This window comes from Ovis canadensis, chromosome 15 (genome assembly GCF_042477335.2).
Source record: "Ovis canadensis isolate MfBH-ARS-UI-01 breed Bighorn chromosome 15, ARS-UI_OviCan_v2, whole genome shotgun sequence".
Classification (NCBI taxonomy): domain Eukaryota; kingdom Metazoa; phylum Chordata; class Mammalia; order Artiodactyla; family Bovidae; genus Ovis; species Ovis canadensis.
In genome coordinates, this window is record NC_091259.1 from 9,944,873 (window position 1) to 9,966,311 (window position 21,439).

Sequence of the window (21,439 nt, forward strand, 5' to 3'; positions counted from 1 at the left end):
TAAACAAAGGGTTTCACAGTCACCAGTGATTCCAGTGTCAGCTGCTGCGTCCCAAGGAAACTCAGGATGTGAAAATGAAGGATACTGGCCACAGATAGCTGAGAATCATATCATAAGAATGATTTCAGTGAGCCCAGACTCTTGCATTGTCCCATTCCTAGAAAAGCCCTGAAGTCTTTAACTTGGCATATCGAGTTTTCTTTAATTAATTAATCTTTTGACATTTTGACCTGCCAAAATGACCTGCAGAACTTCAATATAACTTGGCTCCCCTCTCATCTCCTTTAAGTACTGCTCTCAGGGTTTTACTTGAGAGGGTTTTTCTTGTGCTTGAAGTCCTAAAGTTTCCTTTTAGGTTGTGAATATTTTTTAAGTCAACAGTAGTATATATTTGTGTATTGTATATACTAACTCAATTTTCTTTCCCAAACAAAATATTGTTTCCCAAAATTACTAAGTGAATTCATTTTTCTCTATCCTTTTTAGTATGGTTATATCATTTATTTATAATATATTAATAGCTAGGTATTTGGTACTATTGCTATTCTTGTATTCCATTTTGGGCTCCCTCTACATCTGGTTTTATCATATATTTTTGTTGTAGGTTATATCCTAAAAGACAGTGCTACACAGGAAATTATACTTAGAGGTTCCTTTCACATTCTTTCATTTCCATTCCTATCCACCTAATACTGAGGACCAATTTTATGAGCTTCTGCTTTGTCTTTCTGATATTTCTTTTGAAGAGATTAGTGGATAAATATGTTTTCTATCATTGCCCCTTTTCCTCACATAAAAGATAGCATAATACAGATATTCTTTCACATGTCCCTTTTTCATGATTGTACAAATGACTTTTTTATTTAAAATACAAAATATATTATTAATATCAATAAGTATGGACAATGACAGTAGTAAATCATTATATATTGTCAACTAAAAGTCATAATTGATGTTTATAGCAAATTTATTAAATATCAGACAGCCTTTTCTTCAGTCACTTTCTTCAACTGACTTTTCTGAAATTATTGGTGAGAAACATTGTTTCAAACATCCTGTCATAGTTCATTAATAATTAGAACATATCATCCCCTATTCCACCCATTCCACTGATTTCCAGGATATTTTTCTTCTTTACCACCCAATAAAGAAATTCTTGCAATATTAATATCAATCAATAATTCCTTTCTTCAACATATTCACAAAATCTCCAAGCGTAGCATCACAACCAACTACTGAGAAACTTAGCATGATTTTATCAATTATCAGCAATCTTCCTACATGTACATCTTTTAAACAATGATCACAACAAGATTTTGAGTGTTCTTTTAGTAATTTCTATATCATTAAATAAATTTTCATTCAAAAATTTAGTGACTCTAAGGCTGAAAGGTATTAAAGCTGATTACAACTCCCTCCCAGAATGATGCTTTCTTTAATAGCAACTCCTGGAACTCCAAGAGTAAATTTCTTTTCATTCACTTCAACATAGTTTGTTTCATTAACCTGAAGCACAGCTATTCCACTGAAAGTTTTACAAGTACACTCAGTTTTTCCTTTTCATATTCTTTAGTTATGATATCTAACTTCTCATTGATTTCTTAAACATGCTTTTAAATTTTAGACTGTCAACCCTTTCCTTTTAAGAGCAGAGCTTCATCTTTGGTCACCATAACCTCCCCAACTTTGTCTACGTCATGAGTGAGAACAACATCAGCATCAAGGTTTAACAACAAACTCTCTTCTCCAAGCACTGAACCAACAAATAGTGATGAGTGACTGCTTTTTCTCACTAGTTTCCTCTTCTTCGTGGTCTTATGAACTGTAACCTGCCAGGTTCCTATGTCCATGGGATTGTCCAGGCAAGAATACTGGAGTGGATTGCCATTTCCTCCTCCAGGGATCTTCCCAATGCAGGGATCAAACCTGCATCTCCTGCACTGGCAGGTGGATTCTTTACCACTGAGCCAGCTGGGAAGCCCACAAGCAGTGACAGGCATGTCCTTAAGCAGATTTTTCATATTATCAACAACATCTGGATAACTACAATCTGAAAACAAACTTTTAGCCTATTCAAAATGAATTTATTTAGAGCTTCCCCATTAATATTTTCAGCAATCATTATCAAAGACAACAATGAACATTGGCAATTTCAAAGGCAGCAATAAAGGACTAGACACTCTCTTTTCACTAAATAGAATACAGGCATTCTGAAATTAACATTTCTGATCTTTTAGTGAATAAAAATATGAAGAATTATACTTCCACTTAATAATTTAATAATTTATAATCATCATTCATGATTTTATCCATAATTGTATATAGCCCATCTCTTTGGTGAAATCTTAGCAATCAGCAATTTCTTCAAGGGCTAATACAGTTTTAGACTGCATATTAAGTTTAGCAATTACAGTATCTATAGCTAAAATTACACCTTTTATGATTTCTACTGTATTAACACCTTTGCTAATTTTCTCTAAGCTGTCTTTGGGCTTCTCTGGTGGTTCAGATGGTTAAGAATCTGCCTGCAATGTAAGAGACCCAGGTTTGATCCCTGGGTTGGTAAGACACCCTAAAGAAGGGAATGGCTACCTACTCAAGTATTCTTGTTTGGAGAATTCCATGGATAGAAGAGCCTGGTGAGTTAGAGTCCATAAAGTCACAAAGAGTTGGACATGACTGAGCTACCAGCACAGTCACTTGACTTTCAGTGTTCTCTAAGCTGTCTTTCATAATAGAGTATATCTGTATTGCAGCAGTAGTGATGGGTCTGCAATCTTTTCATTTGTATTATTGGCAACATTTTTAAACAAGTATAGTCCAATATTTTTATATTTATTCAGTATTGCAATTGACTTTGCAGTAGCCACACCATCTTTTGTTATTTTTGGACTTTTTAAACACTGTTCTTCCCTTTAGCCACTTGGTAATGACTCTAACATCAACTAAAATGTCTAATACACCTTAAAGCTTTAGTGTCTTCACCAAAGACACTGTCGTCATCTTTGGCATAAGCCTGAGTAAAATGAGGATGCAGTGCTCTGATACTGGCCTAATCTGTTGAAAGACTGCAGGTCATCATCATCAAAGAATTTATGTAAGCGGTAGTGAGGCACGCACTGGTGAAGTGAGAGACAACCTACATGACACACAGTAGCTTCCATTCCCTTCCTGTTTTCCCATGTGTGAAAATCTGTGTGCAGAAGTGTGCTCGGCGGCCCCGCGGATCTGTCTCTTGCTTCAACAGTGCTTGGACTGAACAGACCCAGGGACGCCCCTTGCTCCAGCCTCTGACCACCCTCCAACCTTTTTTCCAGTCGCAACCTCTGGAGTCAGCCACTCAGCTGTCCGCGATCACTGGGACCAGCCACCATTTTTTAACTCCTTATTATTACCGATCAATCATGAGCTCCCAGATTCGTCAGAATTATTCTACCGAGGTGGAGGCCGCCATCAACCGCCTGGTTAACATGCAACTGCGGGCCTCCTACACCTACCTCTCTCTGGGCTTCTATTTCGACCACGACGATGTGGCCCTGGAAGGAGTGGGTCACTTTTTTCGCGAATTGGCCAAGGAGAAGCGCGAGGGCGCGGAGCGTCTCTTGAAACTGCAAAACCAGCGTGGCGGCCGCGCCCTCTTCCTGGACGTGCAGAAGCCATCTCAAGATGAGTGAGGTAAAACCCAGGACGCTATGGAAGCCGCCCTTCTCGTAGAGAAGAACCTGAATCAAGCCCTGCTGGATCTGCATGGCCTGGCTTCTGCCCGCGGAGACCCCCACATCTGTGACTTCCTGGAGAACCACTTCCTACACGAGGAAGTGAAACTCATCAAGAAGATGGGTGACCACCTGACTAACCTCCGTAGGCTGGCTGGTCCCCAGGCTGGGTTGGGCGAGTATCTCTTCAAAAGGATTACCCTCAAGCACGACTAGGAGCTTCTGGAGACCAGTGGCCATTGAAGAACCCACCTAACATCAGGGCTGCCTGAAGCCCCTCTCCGCAGCCACTAGGCAGCTTTTTAACACCCTGGAGCCCTCTCTCAAGCCTTGGACCAAATGGAAACAATAAAGCTTTTTGCAGAAAAAGAAAAAAAAAAAAAGCTGTGTGCAACAAGATTAAAAAGGAAAAACAACAATATAGCTTGGAAATTACTCCACTTTATCTTGTAGAGATCTTCTTTATTCCCTTTTAAAATTTATTTTTTATATGGAGAATAATTGATTTACAATGTAGTGTTGGTTTCTGCCAGAAAACAATGCAAATCAGTCATAATTGTATGTATATCACCTCCCTCTTGAGGCTCTCTCCCCTCCCCTCATCCCACCCCTCTAGGTCGTCACAGAATGCCCTGTGTTATATAGCAACTTCTTACCAGCTATCTAATTTAAAACCATGGTTGTGTACTCTATTGTTGGAAGTACCATACTTTATTCAGGCACTCTGCTGGGTAAGATCACCTAGGTAATATTTAATATTTTGTAATTCAAACAGTACTGCAAAGAAGAACCTTATGCATATGTATTGTTGGAGGTGTATCTTCAAGGTAGGTAGATTCTTAAAAGTGGGATGACCAGATCAAAAGATCAAAAGATATGTGTGTGTGTCACACAGAGTATTTTTTTACATGTTGTTAAATTCTCCACAAGAAGGGTCCTACCAGTTTGCATTCACTCTGATAATATGTAAGTCCCTGTTCACAACCAAGAGGATATATTGTTACATTTTAAAATTTTGCCAAACAAATGAAATTTTAAAATAATATATTTAAGGGTGATTTTTATCTTTTTTTTTTTCTTTTTTCGGTTGTGAATTTCTTCTTGGGTCTTTTTCTTATTTTGTTAGACTATTGAACTTTTTTTTTTTTAGTTTTAAGAGGCTTATGTGTATTAGGATAAAAGATCATAACTCCCTTTGTGTAATTCAATGATGCTATGAGCCATGCCATGCAGGGCCGCCCAATAAGGTTGTGTCGTAGTGAAGAGTTCTGGCAAAAAAGTGGTCCACTGGATGAGAAAATGGCAACCCACTCCAGTATTCTTGCCATGAGAACCCCATAAACAGCATGAAAAGGCAAAAATATATGAGACTAGAAGATGAGCCCTTCAGATTGGAAGGTGTTCAATAGGCTACTGGAGAAGAGCAGAGGGCAGTTACTAACAACTCCACAAAGAATGAAGCAGCTGGACCAAAGTGGAAATGATGCTCAGTTGTATCTGATGGCAGATGTGGATGCTTCCGGTAGTGAATAAAGTCCAATGCTGTAAGGAACAATATTGTATAGGAACCAGGCATGTTAAGTCCATCAGTCAAGTTAAATTGGACATCGTCAAGCAGGAGATGACAAGACTGAACATCAGCATCTTAAGAATCAGTGAGTTAAAATGGATGGAAAAGGGTGAATTTAATTAAGATAACCATGATATCCACTACTGTGGGCAAGAATCCCTTAGAAGAAATGGAGTAGGCCCTATAATAAACAAGAGTCCAAAATGTAGTACTTCAGTGCCACCTCAAAAGCAACAGAATGATCTCAGTTCATTTCCAAGGCAAACCACTTAACATCACAGTAATCAAAGTCTATGCTCCAAGCACTGATGTTGAAGAAGCTGAAGTTGACAGGTTCTATGAATACCTAGTCACCTTCTAGAACTAATACCAAAAAGAGATGGCCTTTTCAGCATGTGTGTGTGCTCAGTTGCTTGGTTGTGTCTGACTCTTTGTGACCTCATAGACGGTAGCCCTCCAGGCTCCTCTCTACATGAAACTTTCCTGGTAAGAATAGTGGAGTGGATTGCCATTTCCTACTCCAGGGGATCTCCCTACCTAGGGATAAAACCTGCATCTCTTGCATATTTTGGCATTGGCAGGCAGATTCTTTATCACTATGCCACCTGGAAAGTTTTTTTCATCATAGGGAATTAGAATGCAGAAGTAGGAAGTCAAGAGATATCTGGAGTACCAGGTAAGGTTGGCCTCAGAGTACAAAATGAAGCAGGGCAAAAGCTAACAGAGTTTTGTCAAGAGAACGTGCTGGTCATAGCAAACACCAATTAACAGCAACACATGAGACTACATGTGGACATCACCAGATGGTCAACACTGAAATCAGATTGATTATATTCTTTGCAACCAAAGACAGAGAAACTCTATAGAGTCAGCAAAAACAAGACCAGGAGTTGACCGTGGCTCAGATCATGAGCTCCTTATTGGAAAATTCAGACTTAAAGAAAATAGGGAAAGAGCAGTAGGCCATCAGGTGTGACCTAAATCATATCCCTTATACATTGGAGGTGGCAAATAGATTCAAGAGATTAGATCTGGTAGACAGATTATGTGAAGAACTATGAACAGAGGTTCATAACATTGGACAGGAAGTGACCAAAACCATCCCCCCAAAGTAGAAAAGCAAGAAGGCAAAGTGATTGTCTGAGGAGGCTTTACAAATATCTGAGGAAAGAAGAGCAGAAAAAAGCAAGGGAGAAAGGGAAAGACATGCCAAAATGAGGATTTCCCTGGTGGCTCAGATGGTAACAGATCTGCCTGGAGTACAGGACACCTAGGATAGATCCCTGGGTTTGGAAGATCCTCTAGAGAAGGGAAAGGCAACCCACTGCAGCATTTTTGCCTGGAGAACCCCATGGATAGAGTAGCTGGGTGGGTTATAGTCCAAGGGTCATAAAGAGTCAAACCCAACTGAGCGACCAACAAACACACATACCCAACTTAATGCAGAATTCCAGAGAAGAGCAAGGAGATATAAAAAGACCTTCTTAAATAAACAATGCAAAGGAATAGAGGAAAACAACAGAATAGAAAAGACTAGAGATCTCTCCAGAAAAATTGGCCACATCAAGGAAGCATTTCACACAACAATGGGCATGATGAAGAACAGAAAATGTAAGGACTTAGCAGAAGAGATTAAGAAGAGGTGGCAAGAATACACAGAAGAACAATACAAAGCAGATCTTAATGACCTGGATAACCACGATGGTGTGGTCGCTCACCTAAGCCAGATATCCCGGAGTGTGAAGTCAAGAGGACCTTAGAAAGCATTACAATGAGTAAAGCTAATTGAAGTGAGGGAAGAAATCAAATTGTCAACAGTCGTTCAATCATAGAGAAAGAAAGAGAGTTCCAGAAAAATATCTATTGCTTTACTGATTTTGCTAAATACTTTGACTGTGTGGATCACTATAAGCTCTGGGGAAATTTTTATAGAGATGGGAATATCAGACCTCCTCACCATTCTCCTGAGAAATCTATAACAGGGTCAAAAAGCAACAGTTAAAACCATACATGGAATAACTGACTAGTTCAAAATTGAAAAAAGGAGCATGATAAGGCTGTATACTGTCACCCCACTTACTTAACTTATATGCAGAGTCCATGTGTGCATGCTCCATCACTTCAGTCATGTCTTATTCTTTGTGACCCCGTGGTATGTAGCCCACCAAGTTCCTCTGTCCATGGGATTCTCCAGGCAAGAACACTGGAGTGGGTTGCCATGCCCTCCTCTAAGAGATCTTCCTGACCCAGGGACTGAATCCATGTCTCCTGCATCTTATGCATCATGGGCAGATTCTTTACACACTGAGTCACTAGGGAAGTCCTGTATGCAGAGTACATCATTTGAAATCTCAGATTGGATGAATCACAATATGGAATCCAGATTTCTGATAGAAATGTGAACACCTCAGATATGCAGATGATAACACTCTGCAGAAACTGAAGAGGAACTAAAGATCCTTTTGATGGGACTGAAAGAGGAAAGTGAAAAAGTTGGCTTGATATTCAACATTAAAAACAAAACAAAACAAAACTAAGATTATGGCACAACCACTTTGATAGAAGGGAAAGAAATGAAAACACTGACAGATTTTATTTTTGTTTCCAAAATCACTGAGGACAGTAATCACAGCAATGAAATTCAAAGATACTTGCTCTTTTGAAGGAAAGCTAATTTTGAAAGCACATTATAAAGCAGAGACATCAATTTACCAACAAAAGTTGATATAGTCCAAGCTGTGTTTTTTCCAGTATTCATGTACAATGTGAGAGTTGGACCATACAGAAAGCTAAACACTGAAGAATTGATGCTTTTGAATTGTGGTGCTGGAAAAAATACTTGAGAGTCCTTTGGGCTGGAAGGAGATCAAACTCATCAATCCTAAGAGAAATAAATCCTGAATATTCATTGTAAGGATGGATGCCGTAGGTGAAGCTCCAATCCTTTGGGGACCTGAAGTGAAGAGCCAGCTCACTGGAAAATACCCTAATGCTGGGAAAGATTGAAGGCAAAAAAAAAAAGAAATGGGCAGCAGAAGAGGAAATTATTAGATAGTATCACCTACTCAGTGGACATGAATTTGAGCAAATCTTGAAAGATAATGGAGAACAGAAGAGCCTGGTGGGCTGAAATCCATGGTGTCACAAAAAGTTGTGCAGAACTTAGCAAGTGAACAAGAACAGTGTATCAATAGTATTGCTCTCTGTGTTACACATTACAATTATTTTCTCCCAGTTCATCAATTATCTGTGATACTTCATGTTATTATCTTAGCTTTTTTTTTTTTACTTCACTTTAATGTGGTCAAATTCATCAGTGTTTTTTCTTTCATTTTTCTACAGTTTGAGAAATAAAATGTATTTTCTTATTATGATGATAAAGAGAAACTCATCCCAGTGTTCTTCTAGTTCTTGTGTTATTTTCATTTTTATATTTAGATTCCTGATCTATTTGGAATTTATTCTGGTATATGGTGTGTGATATTTATAAAACATTATTTTTTCCAAATGATCTCCCAGTTGGTCAGCAATCATTAATTTAAAACTGCATCTTTGAGTCATTGTTGCTCCAAATATATTACCTTTATCATATAATAAATTTCTTTATGTACTTGGATCTATTTCTGGGTTTTCCATTCTATTCCTCTGTTCTCTTAACAGAAAGTTTGAAGTAAATCTTTAGCTTTCTATCTGGCACAGCTAATATCTTCTCATACATTTTCCTTGTCAGTGTTTTCCTGCCTCATCTTGTATGTTTGCTTTTCCATATGAACTTCATTATTTACTTGTTTTATACCATTAAAGAGTCTGCTAATATTTTGATTAAGATTGAGTTAAGTTTATAAGTTTATTAAGTGAGTACTGACATCTTTATAGTTGAATAGTCTCACACAAGAAGATGAAATGTCTTTCTACTTATTCAAGTCTAATTTTGCATCTCTCAGGTATGGTTTAAAGTTTCTCTTATAAAGGTAATGCATATTTCTTTTTAAGTTTATTTGAAATATTTAATCTTGTTTGCTGCAGTTGTTATAGTTTTTTTTTTTTTTATACCCATCCATATCTTTCTTAGGCTACTTAAGAAACTCTCAGCAATGATTCATATCTTCCTTCAATTGTTTCTCTACATTGGATCCAGGGTGATCTTTTAAAAAGTGTATATTTGTGTTTTTTTTTTTTTTTCTGAAGTCCTTCAAAAACTACATAAAATGAAGACCAAGTTCCTACATAGGCCTAACAAGTCTTCTACCTTCTGGCCTATATAGCCACATCATCCATTTTTCTTTTTATAAGGCCTTTGCCCCTACTTCCTCAACCCTGAAATGTTCCTGTGCACTTAACCACTACTTCCTCACCTAGTCACCTTAGTCATTTTTCACTACTCAGATCTGTCACTATCTTGAGGATGTGTTTCTTAATCTCTGAATTCAGTGTACATTTTACAAGGTCTTATAGAATCTTTACCTTTTAAGCATTCCCTGAAATTGGAATTTAATAGTTAACTAGGTTATAAATTGATTAATAAAAACTTATGGGGAAATAATTTTTTTCTTTGACGGCTGCCACAGACTATTCTGTAGTACAGACTCTTATTGAATGAAGATAGTAAACCTATCCTTTTAAGCAAACACACTTTAAATTGTATTGAGTAAGTATTTACTATATTTATAGAGCTGGAAATATCTATGAGCCTTTGAAATAAATTAGATAAAAAAGATACACTTATAATTCTAAAATATATCAAGAGTTTTAGATCCTCTTCTTTACTCTTATGTGTATGCTTGCAAAATAAATTAAATACTGTTAATCTTATTTTTTACAGAAAAGTATTGTTAGCACTTGAATGTACTATGACTAAAATGTCAGATGAAGTAGATTAATCTTTTAAAAATTTGTATGAAACTACTCATTCTTTACATATACCATTAGACTTTGGAATCTAATGCAGAAAAGGCAGAAGGTAATAGGCTTGAGAATTTGGCAAATTAAAAACAAAACTGTAGTCTTAATTTTCTTTTATGTTTTTAAGTGCATTGAGGAGTGAATTTATTTTTTAAGAAATGTAAAACATTAAAGAGGAAAAAAATTTAAAATAATTTATTGCTTTATCTCCATTAGGCAATAAGTACTGTATTTCTGTTTACCAATATTTATTTTTTGGTATACATAGGTTTAATAGAGTCCTAGTAAGAGTAGGAGAAGGCAATGGCACCCCACTCCAGTACTCTTGCCTGTAAAAATCCCATGGATGGAGGAGCCTGGTGGGCTGTAGTCCATGGGGCTGCTAAGAGTCAGACACAACTGAAGCGACTTAGCAGCAGCAGCAGTAAGAGTATACTTAAAAAAATTTTTTTTTAAGTCATGTAGAGTTTGGGTCAAGTGGAATAGGAGGACCTAGGGTTCACTTCTTGCCACAGGTACATCAAGAATATATTAACACATAGAGCAATTTTCACAGAGCAGTTCATGGACACTAGCAGAGGACTTCAGGCACCTAAAAGGACAAGAAAAGTCCCTAACCTGGATAGGTTAGATGAAAGAGAAAAGGAAGAAAAAGAAAAGAGGAAATGGGATGGGACGCACACCCCTGCCTGCTTGGGGGAACCTTTAGGAAAGGAGATTTACTGGACTCGGGGAAGCCCCCTCACTAGCTGGGAGATCAGCTGAAATAGAGCCTTGGGGGAGCCTTGGGGGCTGGCTATCAGAGGAAACTGCAGAGGTCAGTCTGTGGCAGGCAGGACAGAACAAGACTTACACAGATGGTCCATGCCACAGTTTTTCATATCCGAGCAACAGATAGGTGTCTGCTGATGCTGGCAAAGGCTAGGTGCTAAAACTTGGGGTTTAGAGAGTGTACCCAGGGAGAGGCCTACTGTTGGCTGTGTGCAGACAGCTTCAGGGGCTGACAGTGGGGAGTTTGGCAGCCAGGAATGACCCAGGAGGAAGCGCAGACTGCCATGGAAGCCAGGCACTGATGCTGAAAGGCAGGGCCACCATCGAGGCCTCTTTCCCCACATGCCAGCGCCTGCCCTAGGCACTGGGAGGGGCTCCGACCAGAGCAAGCGTGAGTGTCCCACTTGTTGCTGCCTTATTCTTCTCTAACATGAGTGAGCATCTGCCTTTCAGTCACCACCTCTTGCCCATCCCACCTAAGTTGGCAAGAGTACCCCAGTCACTTGTTGCCCCATCCCATCCAGTCAAAATGGAGCAGCATGCCTCCAGTTCCAGCCTTTGCCCCCTCTATCCTGGGGCAGACATCTCGGCAGACACCTGAAGGTAGCCCACATGCAGAGGTGGGACTCAAATCAAAGGTGAGCCACAGAGGCTGAGAGACTAAGGAATAAGAACTGAAATCTCTACTTGCAACTGCACAAAACTGTGGATTAAACCTCACAATCACCCGGTAAACCCAGCACCTGCAGAATATCGGAACCGACAATGAACTCTTCCACAACTAAGATCAGTCTAGCTTTAGCATCTGTAGCCTTTGTGGGCACATACATGTAGGAGTTGGGAGACTTCGGAGTCTGAGCTGCCCCCACAGTGCCCACAGTGGGTCCAGAGACCTGCCTAAGGTCTTGAGGGCCTGTAGAGGAGGTAGGGGTTGGCTGTGGCTCACCATGGAGGCAAGGATACCGGTAGCAGAAGCCCCAAGGAATTTTTGTTGTTGTTTCATTATTTTTACTTCTTACATTTTTAATACATTTTTATTTCACTATTTCATTTTTTTTCTGCTTGATTTTCAGCTTTTGTTTCTTGATTATTTTTATGTTTTCTTTGCTTTTTTTTTCCCCTTTCAACTGTGATTGATCTGTTCATGTTTTCTATTTCTTCCTGTTTCAGTCTTGGAAATTTATACCTTTCTAAAAATCTGTTTCTTCAAGGTTGCTAATTGAATTGGTATATAGCTGCTTGTAGTAATGTCTTTAAATTCTTTATATTTCTGTGGTGTATATTGTAATTTCTTATTTTTTCATTTCTAGTTTTATTGAATTGAGTCCTCTTCCTTTTATCTTGATGAGTCTAGCTTAGGTTATATCAGTTTTGTTTATCTTAAAAAAAAAAGAACAATAACAGCTTTTAGGTTCACTGATCTTTGTTGCTCTTTCTTCATGTCTATTTCATCTATCTATGCTCTTATTATTGTGATTCTTTTCCTCCTACTAACTTTGGGTTTTGTTTGTTCTTCTTTCTCTGGTTGATTAATGTGTAAGGTTACGTTGTTTATTTGAGGTTGTTTTCTTAAGGTAAGATTGCATTGTTTATAAACTTCCCTATTATAACTGTTTTTGCTATGTCCTATAGGTTTTGATTATGTTTCTGTTGTCATTTGTTTATAGGTATTTTTAAATTTCCTCTTTAATTTCTTCCATGATCCATTGATTATTTAGCAACATATTGTTTAGCCTTCTTTTTTTAAAAAATCTATTTTTTCCCTTGTAGTTGTTTTCTAATCACGTAGTCTTGTGGTTAGAAAAAATGCCTGATATGATTTCAACTTTCTTAAATTACTGAGGTTTGATTTGTGAACCAGGATGTGATTATCCTGAAATAGGTTTTGTGTGCATTTGGAAAGAAAGTATATTCTTCTGTTTTCAGATGGAATGACCTATGATGTTTAGTCTGTCATTTAAGGCTTGTGTTTCCTTATTAATTCTCTGTATGAATAATCTGCCAATTGATATAAGAGGGGAGCTAAAGTTTCCCACTATTGTTCTGTTACTGTTGATTTCCCCTTTGATAGTTGTTAGGATTTGCCTTGTATATTGAGATGTTCCTATGTTGGGTGCATATATATTTGCAGTTGTTACATCTTCTTGATTCATCCCATGATCATTATGCAGTGTTCTTCCCTGTTTCCTGTAACAGTCTTCTTTAAAACTCTATATTTTTATATGACTATTACTACTTCAGCTTTCTTTCGATTTCCTTTTGCATGAAATATCTTTTTCCATCCTCTCATTTTCAGTCTGCATCTGTCCTTAGATCTGAAGTTGGTATCTAGTAGACAGCATATATATAATCGTGGTTTTGTATCCATTGGGCCAATCTATGTCTTTTGATTATAGCATTTAATCCATTTACATTTAAGGTGATTATTGATAATGTATGTTTCTGTTGCCATTCTTTTAATTGCTTGAGCTTCATTTTGTAGATCTTTTTTCTTCTCTTTCTCTTTTGTTCCCTTCTCTAATGTCTCCTGCCTATGGAAATTCTTTTTAGTATTTGTTTTAAAACTGGTTTGGTGGTACTATATTCTGTTAGCTTTTACTTGTCTGTAAAGCTTCTGATTTCCCAGCCAAATCCGGCAATTCCACTACAGACCATATACCCTGAGTAAACCATAATTGAAAAAGGCACATGTACCCCGATGTTCATTGAAATACTATTTACAATAGCAAGGACATGAAAGCAACCTACGTGTCTTTGACAGATGAATGGATAAAGAAGTTGTAGCATATACACCAATGGAATATTACTCAGGCATGAAAAGGAACACATTTGAGTCAGTTCTAGTGAGGTGGATAAACCAAGAGCTTGTTATACAGAGTGAAGTTCAGTCAGAAAGAGAAAAACAAATATTATATATTAATGCATATATACAGAATCTAGAGAAATGCTTCTGATGAACCTATTTGCAGGGCAGGAATAGAGACTTGGACATAGAGAACAGATTTATGGACACTAGGGGAGGAAGGAGAGGATGTGAAGAATTGAGAGAATAGCATTGAGATAAATACACAATCATGTGTAAAACATAGCTAATGGGAAGTTACTGTATAGCTCAGGGAGTTCAGTCTGGAGCTCTGTGACAACCTAAAGGGATGGGATGGGGTGGGAAAGGGAAGGGAGTTTCAAGAGGGAGAGGGCATGTCTATAACTATGGTCGATTCATGTTGATGTATGGCAGAAAACAGCATAACAAAGTAAGTCAAGTATCGTGCAAAAATATAAAAAAGGATTTTGGCAAACTGTAAAAAAATAAATAATTACATTTTATCAACCAAAATAAGTAATTTAAAAAATAAAGAAAAATCTAAATGAGAGCCTTGTTGGGTTATCTTGATTGCAGTTTTTTTCCTTTTCATCATTTTTAATATATCCTGCTACTAACCTTCAGGCCTGCAGAGTTTCTGCTGAAATATTAACTGATTACCTTATGGGGACTCCTTTGTGTAATTTTTGTTGCTTTCCCCTTGCTGCTATTAATACTTTTTTCTTTGTATTTAATTTTTGTTAGTTTAATTAATGTGTTTCCTGGTGTGTTACTCATTTGAGGAGTTTTTTTTTTTTTTTGCCTGAAAACTGTAAAATATTGGTGAAAAATATATACGATGACAAAAAACAGATGGAGAAACATACTATTTTCTTGGGTTGGAACAATAAAATGTATCAAAATGACTATGCCACCCAGAGCAGTCTATAGATTCAATGCTATCCCTATCAAATTATCAAAACATTTTCACAGAATTAGAACAAACAGTTTTATAATTTGTATGAAGACACAAAAGACCCCAAATAGCCAAAGCAACCTTGAGAAAGAAAAATGGAGCTGGAGGAATCAAGTTCCCTGACCTAAGACTATACTACAAAGCTACAGTCATCAAGACGGTATGGTACTGGCATAAAAATAGAAGTATTTGTTGATCAATGGAAAAGGATAGAAAGCTCAGAGATAAACCCACACAGCTATAGTCACTTTATATTAGACAAAAGAAGGAAGAGTACAAAATGGAGAAAAGACAGCTTATTCTATAAGTTGGTGCAGGGAAAACAAAACAGCTTCATATAAAACAATGAAATTAGAACACTGTCTAACACCATACAGAAAAATAAACTCTAAATGGATTGATAATCTAAATGTAAGGCCAGATACTATGAAAATATTAGAGGAAATCAATGGCAGAACAATATGTGACATAAATTACAAAAAAAGAGAATCTTTTCCCATTCCCTCCTAGAGTAATGTAAACAAGAAGAAAAACGGGGGAAAAAGGGGGGGGAGGGGATTTAATTAAATGTAAAATCTTTTGCACAACAAAGGAAACTAAACACAAAACAAAAGGACAACCCTCAGAATGGTAGAAAGTATTTTCAAATGAAGCAATTGGCAAGGAATTAATCTCCAAAATGTACAAACAGCTCATGGAGCTCAATTTTGTTGCAGGGAGAAGTCAATTCTGAGTCCATTTTGAACTGTTTCTTGCTTTGACTTGCTTGCCATTGCTTTTGCTATTAGAATCATACATAATGGCCTACCTCAGAATCCTGCCCCTCTGACTCACTAAACTAAAGTGCCTTTGTTCAGAACTCTATCCACCTGTAGATGACAGGAAGGAAGAAATTAACACATCAGCCTACAGATTTAACCATCTGAAGATTAATGGCTTTTTTATTTTGTTTCCTCACTTCCCTCCCCATCTCTGATCCATAAAAGAACCTGACATCTGGACTCTACCTGACAAAATGGTTATTGTGAGACATTACTCTGGCATCTCTTTGGTCATCTGGCTCTCTGAATAAAAGCATATTTCTTGCCTCAACACCTCCTCTCTCAGATTCATTGGCTTGTTATGTGGCTAGCAGATCACGCTTGGACTCAGTAACAAATTTGGCTTAGCCATCAGAATCCTTGCTCCTTATGGCTAGTCAACCCAGTCAGGAAATAATGGGTCAAGGCTCTAGCAGCTGCTTGGTCCATTTTTCCTGAGGATCTTTTGTTCAAGATTCCTTGAAGCAGCACTGGCTCTTCCTACACTTGTCAGCTGAAGCAAGGAACAGACAAACTTCTATGAATCAATGGAATCAATTTCATGGGGTAAGTTTACCCAATTCAATAGCCAGTTTGTCTGCATTTCTGTGTGCCCCTTTGTGCTATGAGTTGATGGGCTTGATTTTGTAAGCTATGTTTCTCTGGTGTGCTGGGAATATATTATTCCCTCAATTTGGACTTCTCCTTTATGGGACGTGCCAATTTGGATGGGGTATCTTGTTGGCAGGGGGAGGTTTTGGAATTTACCTGAGTTAGAACTGGTTCATTGGGAACTAGTTCATAGAGGGGTTAAGCCTACCCTAGTTGTAACAGTTCACTTTTATACAGTAAATTTATTTACCTGAGTTGGGAACTGGATCATCTGTGTATCAGTGCAATTTATTTGTGTGTGTGTGTTTCATGAAATCTGCCTGTCTTTTGTGCTTTGGTGTTATCAAACTTATAAAGATGACAAATATTTCATCTGTTTTTGAAGGAAACCGCTTTGGGCCTATATTAGATATCTGAGGAACAGAAAAGCAATGGTCTCTAAATGGCTCCCAATTATACAATTTCACAGTTACACACACCTTGCAAAGGAGAGGAACACTTTGATAATGAATGAAAAGAGCTGGGGGCTCCCTTGGACTTGAGGCACCTGATTCTAATTTTTCCTACAGGAGCCTTGGGTAACTTTGATAGTGAGGAGTTTTAGCTTCAACTTGGGGAGTTTCCCTGTGAAGGAAAATTCCATTTATAAGGCACTTTAGACAAAGGTCACAGGTCTAATGAAACTGAGAAGTCAGGTTAGTGTGATTTTCTGGCTGGCTAGGTTTTGGTTCATTCTAGCTACTTTGGTAATACACAAACATCTGGTACTAACTACTCAGGCTAAATTGAGAAGTACTTCCTATAAAGTTCCCCCTAATCTCATTTCTCACTCCTTGAACCCTCTGCAAACAGGCTAGTGCCTGTGGAAGTAGTTGGGGAACTCTGGCCAGGGTTACACTCTGGAGTGTTCCAAAGGCCCCATAATCCACTGTCCCCAAATGGGTGAGGACTCTCTTTTCCTCTTTATCCCTTAAGTTGAGGACCAGACCAATTAAAATTGTGTAAGCATGGGTCAGATACTTAAAAGACATTAGGGCATTTTCCTCCTGAAGACTCCCATGACAGGACAAGGGAGTAAGGGAATGGAGCAGACCATTAGTGCCTGCCCCCAACAAGACAACTTCTGTGCATTGTTATGGGCTTGCCCATTCGTGCTAGTGATAAAGAACCTGCCTGCCAATGCAGGAGATGCAAGAGATGCTGCTTTGATCCCTCTGTCAGGAAGATGCTCTGGAAAAGGAAACTGAAACTCACTCTAGTATTCTTGCCTGGAGAATCACATGAACAGAGGAGCCTGGTGGGATACAGTCCACGGGGTTGCAAAGATTTGGACATGACTCAAGCGACATGGCACACATGTGCATTGTTAGGCATATATTGTTTCAAGCAAAACACTGAGCCCACTCCCTCCTGGCTGCTGAACTCCTGGCAGGACTATAAGTCAGATTACTAAACCTGTCTTTCCTGTTGCCTTCACATCTAAGCCTGTCTTTCCTGTTGCCTTCACATCTTTCACCCTCAGTATTAAACAAAGGGAAAACAAAGTCATCCTAGGAAGAACTTGTCTGTATATTTGAGATGCAGATGTCTTCCTGTTCTTCTCAGGAACCCTAATTTCTGTGGTCTTTTTAAAATGCAAATTTTCAAGAGGAGAATATAATTTAGAAGTTGGCTTGTCCAAGGTAATTAGAAATTGTTTTTATGCAAATATTAGCCATCTAGCCAAGTGGGCTTGACTTGCTCCATCTGTGAGAAACCCAATTCTAATTCAACCTCTTGTAAACTGATGGGATTTACATGCTGCACCTGATTTAGGATTGAAATTTTGAAATAAAAACTGAGGTCTCACTGTGTGTTTTTTAAAATATATTTTTGAAGAGCATTGCTGTAGCTGATTTGTGAAAGCTCTATTTAATTGACAAACAAAAGTTAGTGCTTACAAATCAAATAATTCTGAATATGAGATAAATTAAGATAAATTAATTTCAGGTTCACATGAACTGGGAAATGTTCAATGTTACATTGGTACTAGCAATAATGTTCAGTTTTGATCATATAATTAATATACACACGTTTAAGTAATCAATATTAAATATCACATTTTCATTGTACCTAGGTTTAATATAAACTAAATAAGATCTTATTATATCTCTTGCAGATTTGTAGACAAGGAAAGTCAGTTCAGTTCAGTGACTCAGTTGTGTCTGACTCTTTGTGACCCCATGGACTGCAGCACGCCAGGACATCACCCTGTCCATCACCAACTCCCAGAGCTTACTCAAACTCATGTCCATTGAGTCAGTGATGCCATCCAACCATCTCATCCTCTGTTGTCCCCGTCTCCTGCTGCCTTCAATCTTTCCCAACATCTGGGTCTTTACAAATGAGTCAGTTCTTCACATCATATGGCCAAAATACTGGAGTTTCAGCTTCAGCATCAGTCCTTCCAATGAATATTCAGGACTGATTTCCTTTAGGATGGACTGGTTGGATCCCCTGGCAATCCAAAGGACTCTCAAGAGTCTTCTCCAAAACCACAGTTCAAAAGCATCAATTCTTTGGTGCTCAGCTTTCTTTATAGCCCAACTTTCACACCCATAGAAAGATCTAAGGAACACATACATACATCCAAGTGAGGAAAGTAACTCGATATAATGTAACTTTTGAGGAAGGTGCAAATGTGATAAGAGTTTTGAGTGAACTTTTAGAAATAATCATATTTTCAGATCTTTCAAGCTATTCAACAACATGAAAGTTAATATTGTGCTAAAATTAAGTGATGGAACGTTTGTGAAAAGTAGACCCTGAAAAATGAGTTTTGTATATGAGCAGTCAGGACTGACCAAGATTAAACAAGTTTAATTGAGTAAAAGTGAGTGAAGTCGCTCAGTCATGTCCAACTTTTTGGGACCCCATGGACTGTAGTCTATTAGAATCCTCAGTCCATGGGATTTTCCAGGCAAGAATACAGGAGTGGGTTGCCATTTCCTTCTCCAGGGGATCTTTCTGACCCAGGGATTGAACCCAGGTCTCCTGCATTATAGGCAGATGCTTTACTGTCTGAGCTACCAGGGATTTGAGTAAATGAATCTTTAAGTTGGTGCAAACCTTAAACTTGACTTCTAGTAGAAAAGACAAGTTTTCTGAAGATGTTAAACTTTAATAGGAGATTTTAAGTTTATTCACCTTTTAAATAATCTGTATTTGCCTTTGAAATCTTTTATTGTCACTTTGGCTAAGTAACTACTCTTTCACAGTGATCTATGATTCTGTTGTGTTTTTGTTTTACTACTCTTTTGACAAAACTTCCCAAATCAAATTCTAATAAAGTACACTTGTCCTGTTGCTAACTTTGGGATGTTTCAAAGGTCCCCTGAAGGACCCAAAGGGAGGTAGGTATTAAACTAATTGATTCATTTGGTGTGTTGAACTGCATGTGAATTGATAGCAAACGAATAATAACATTTAAGTTTTATCATGTGGTAAATGATACAGATATTCTAGAGATTATATGGAGCTCCTAAAAATCTGATATATCCTGGTAAAATAATATCAGTCATCTGTCTGTCAGTTCAGTCACTCAGTCGTGTCCAACTCTTTGCGACCCCACGGACTGCAGCATGCCAAGTTTCCCTGTCCATCACCAACTCCCGGAGCTTACTCAAACTCCTGTCCATCAAGTCGGTGATGCCATCCAACCATTTCATCCTCTGTCATCCCCTTCTTCTCCTGCTTTCAATCTTTCCCAGGATCTGGGTCTTTTCCAATGAGTGAGTTCTTCACATCAGGTGGCCAAAGTATTGGAGCTTCAGCTTCAGCATCAATGAATATCCAGGGCTGATTTCCTTTAGGATTGACTAGTTTGATCTCCTTGCTGTCCATAATTCTAGTTTCTTACTGAAAGTGTTGTATGTCACAGCAGTAACCAGGTTACTTTGTCAATTGCATTAGATATAAACGTGCCTTCTTAAGTTTTTTGTCATTAACTGTCAAACAGACAGTTCTGTTTTCACTCAGATACCTTTGGGAAAATGCCTCTTCAGGATTTATAAAAAGGACATTTGGATTTTTACATGTTTCTGTCTTTCAGATCATAATACTGAACTGAGTAAAAACTTGAAGAATTCTGATGAGAAAGATGATGACTTCATAAAACTGTTAACAAAATGTACTAGTTACATAGGACTCAGTAAACTGGTAAACATGGTTATAATTTTTATGGTTTCTACTTTTAAAAGATTATTGGTTTAAATATGTGCTTTCCAGATGTAAGGAAAATCTCCTTCAATTAATTATGACTTTCAGTAGTTTGATAGATTATGTCTTTTGTGAGTAGAACTGAAACACTTATCTTTTTCTCTCTACCTGGTTGATTCTGCCAGGAGCATATGCTTATCTCAAAGGTTAAGTCATGCATAAGTGTGTATGGCCATTACAGTGAAACTGCAGATAATTCATTAAATCAGTTATTACAACTGGATTACAGCTAGTTATACTAATCATTGTTTAAATGTGTTCTTTATTTTCCAGTGCTTTGCATTTCCTCTTTGCACTACGTCTTTGTCATTGTGACTAGCTGTGTTACTAGTATCCTGTCAAATGTATAAGGTTATTGTTTCTGACAGTGCATGCATCCTAAGTTGGCTCAGTCATGTCCGACTCTTTGCAACTCCATGGACTGTAGCTTGCTAGGCTCCTCTCTCCGTGGAATTCTCCAGGAAAGAATACTGGAGTGAGTTGGTGTGTCCTCCTCCAGGAGATCTTCCCAACCAAGGGATAAAACCTGTACTCTATGGCTCCTGCACTGGCAAGCAGGCCCTTTACCACTAGAGCCACTCAGTACAGGCCTTTAAAAAAACTTCTATGGCTAAATGTCTTGAAAAAATAGATCACATTTATAACAAAATAATTGAAATAGTGTGAATCTAGGAACTGGAAGAAGAAACAAGGGAAAATGTCTCCTAGATTATAATTAGACAGGCAACAGAGAACCTTTAATTAATTTATGGGACCTGGTTCAAAATTTAGCACCTGCCATGGTATACCATGGCATCTAGAGGCAGACATCCTGGAATGCGAAGTCAAGTGGGCCTTAGGAAACATCACGATGAACAAAGCTAGTGGAGGTGATAGAATTCTGGTAGAGATATTTCAAATTCTAAAAGATGATGCTGTGAAAGTGTTGCACTCAATATGCCAGCAAATTTGAAAAGCTCAGCAGGTATCACTGGAGTGGAAAAGTCAGTTTTCATTCCAATCCCAAAGAAAGTCAGTGCCAAACAATGTTCA

At 38.0% G+C, this 21,439-nt stretch overlaps 1 protein-coding gene and 1 pseudogene across 4 annotated transcripts in view; one reads left to right on the forward strand and one right to left on the reverse strand.

The window, feature by feature from the left end:
* GRIA4 (glutamate ionotropic receptor AMPA type subunit 4) overlaps positions 1-21,439 on the reverse strand; it is a 666,530-nt gene that overhangs the window by 483,956 nt on the left and 161,135 nt on the right. The window lies entirely within an intron of this gene.
* On the forward strand, positions 3,217-4,092 carry LOC138421387 (ferritin light chain pseudogene; annotated as a pseudogene).